General features: G+C 37.2%; 1 non-coding gene across 1 annotated transcript; it reads left to right on the forward strand.

Moving 5' to 3' along the window:
* The first annotated feature begins 971 nt into the window (after nt 1-971).
* LOC121822561 (U6 spliceosomal RNA) lies at nt 972-1,078 on the forward strand. The gene has a single exon (XR_006063747.1). It is a non-coding gene; the product is annotated as a U6 spliceosomal RNA (small nuclear RNA).
* Nucleotides 1,079-2,369: the final 1,291 nt, after the last annotated feature.

A 2,369-nucleotide genomic window follows, 5' to 3' on the forward strand; every position in this document is an offset into this window, starting at 1 on the left:
GGAAATCTTGGGGCTAAAGGCTTTATACATTGTGTTAAGAATTATTCCAATTTCTACAGTTGAGACTAAGATATTTCCAGTAACCAGTTCAGTGTGCTGCTTCCTCTTCTGGAGAGATTTCCTTAGCAAGCATTTTTCCCTCCTTGCCTCCTTTGTGTCTCCTTGATCTCTGGGAGCTCTACAGCACCCTGGACTTCAATAAAGCAGTGATTGCATCCCTCTACTCATTCAGGGTGGTCTATCACCCTTTGTGTTCTACATTGCAGACTTTTTCCCAACCCAGAAGATTATTTATACCTATCCCTTTAAAACTATCCTTACCAAACCACTACATAGCATCATTTACAGGTAGTGAATCTATGTTGGACATGGCAGTTTGACTTTAGGATTTCTGTCTCCTTGTCTAGGCAGATGTTGCACATGAACACTTCAGTTCTATTCGAATTAATAAGTCTATAGTGCACACAGAAGTCTGCCATATAATCTACAGTCATATTGTCACTTTGTCTTTGTATATAAGTTTGCCATTGTCAGATTCTCCTTCTAATCTGTGGAAGGCCTTTGATCAAAGACTGCTGTTTTCATGGATCCACCTAACTATTGGAGTCATATTGCTCTTAGAATTGGCCTGACTCCATCCTCTTCCCTCTCCACATATGCTCATGCCACCAAGATAAAAAACCCTGTCTTCCCCTACCCAGAGCCCATATATTACCATCCTATCCAAGTTCAGAAATCTTAGACTCATGTTCATAAAGACCCATGCTACTAGAATGATCTTGTCAGAATGAACTTTATTGCCTTTCTCTGCTGTCCCGTTAGCAATATGGACATGAAGGGCAGAGGGAGTCCCTGATGGGAAACTGTTTTTCTAGAGTTAGATGTTTTCCTGTTCATATCTGAACTGATCCAGTTAGTCACTAGTACAGAGGAATAACTGGCAGTAGCCAAGAATAGAAGTATAACAGCTCATGCTTACTCCAATAGCATGTATACTAAAATTAGAACAATACAAACAAGATTACTCTGGCCTCTGACTAAGGGTGATACAAAAACTCATGAAGCATTCTATTATTAAATAAAAGAAGTGTGGCAATGAGTACATTTGGTAGTTTCCAGGGACCTGGTAATAAATGTTGTTATTATCTCTGTATACTATACTGGTACAATTTTAAGCCCAATATTAGTCTGAGGTTGTCCAGTCTCAGTGACTTATTTTAGACTCTCTATATTATCACAGATATGGGAGCTGTCTCTTGCCTTTCATACATTGGACTAGCAGGTTGTGTGGTATATGCAAAGTGAACAAATAGAAGGCTAAGATGGTAACCATAACTCTGAGTTGGTTAAGTATACCCTCAGGGAGGTTTGAGTAAAATTTGTGGTAGATTGCCCATAGAATGCCTCAAATGTAATTTGTCCTTATGTGGCAGTGGTCTGAGCCTGGGTATAACTACTCTCAGTGGGTAAACCATAGTCTCCATGGCTTTGCTGCCTATATGACTCTGTGGTCCATGCATAACCTGGAATGAGCTGAACATCAGAGGCACAGGAGCTCTGCTGTAATACATTTATAGCATTGTAACCCGTGGGTATCATCTTCTGATTGTAAAATTTCCAAGTAGGAAAAATAGACTATCTCTAGGGCCAAAAGGGAGTGTCATAGATATTTTCTGAAACTAAATGTCAAGATACTAGTTATACCTCTTTTTTCAACGGAAACTTCATAAGGTATTTATATGAGTTCACAGTTCCTAAAATATAGGATAACTCTAGTTATTGCACATTATAGGAAATAGGAAGATTATGAAATATAGTATTTATTGAGTAAATAAAAATATAGTCTTAGATATAAAACCATTGACCTAATGAATATAATAACAACAAAACCTTTGTCCTTCATATAGACTATTTAATATTTTACAGAAAGGAAACTCACAAGAACAACATATACTCAAGTACTAGGTTACACACCCTTAGTCTCCTAGCTATTCAATGTAAGGTCTACTTCTCTTTTGATCTAGAAAACTTCATTTCTCCATTTGGGATGTCTAGTGTAGTTTATATGAATGCTTAAGATATCTATAGTCCTTGCACATTTGTCACAGTGTGAGTCTGTGATGTCTCTGTGAGAAGCAGTCCTGGATTTTAACTATTGTTATTTGATGAGTCAAAATTTTTAAATTTGTAACTGGTACAATATTCTTCAAAGATTAATTCATCTTCCAGGGATTGAGAAACTGAAAAAGCAATAGCTGTCCTTTTACATACCCTATGAATAAATTACTCATCCATGAGATATCTAATCAGAGACTCATTGTTCCTAATGATGCTGATGGGTAAGTCAGGATACATAGACTTCATCCTAA

This window comes from Peromyscus maniculatus, chromosome 14, assembly GCF_049852395.1.
Source record: "Peromyscus maniculatus bairdii isolate BWxNUB_F1_BW_parent chromosome 14, HU_Pman_BW_mat_3.1, whole genome shotgun sequence".
Classification (NCBI taxonomy): domain Eukaryota; kingdom Metazoa; phylum Chordata; class Mammalia; order Rodentia; family Cricetidae; genus Peromyscus; species Peromyscus maniculatus.